This window comes from Cynoglossus semilaevis, chromosome 6, assembly GCF_000523025.1.
Source record: "Cynoglossus semilaevis isolate Cse_v1.0 chromosome 6, Cse_v1.0, whole genome shotgun sequence".
Taxonomy (NCBI): domain Eukaryota; kingdom Metazoa; phylum Chordata; class Actinopteri; order Pleuronectiformes; family Cynoglossidae; genus Cynoglossus; species Cynoglossus semilaevis.
This window is the reverse complement of record NC_024312.1, coordinates 1,295,823-1,296,068: the sequence shown is the minus strand read 5'-3', so window position 1 is coordinate 1,296,068 and position 246 is coordinate 1,295,823.

Here is a 246-nt window from a genome sequence, read left to right as displayed (position 1 = left end):
CTGTTTCACCAAAAAAGCAACGACTGCTCGCCGGGGTTCTGGGGCTGAAGAGATATTTTAAAGAGATATTATGAAAAACTGCAGGGCGCGCTGGGCTGATGGGCGCATCCTTCAAAATGTTTGGCTGTTGTCATGTTTCTAAATGAAACATTCCTCACATGCCAGCGAGTGTTTTTTTGTTGGAGGGACTGAAGAATTCAGTGTAGATAAAACAGGAGTGTCTACAGTAGTGTGTGTGTGTGTGTG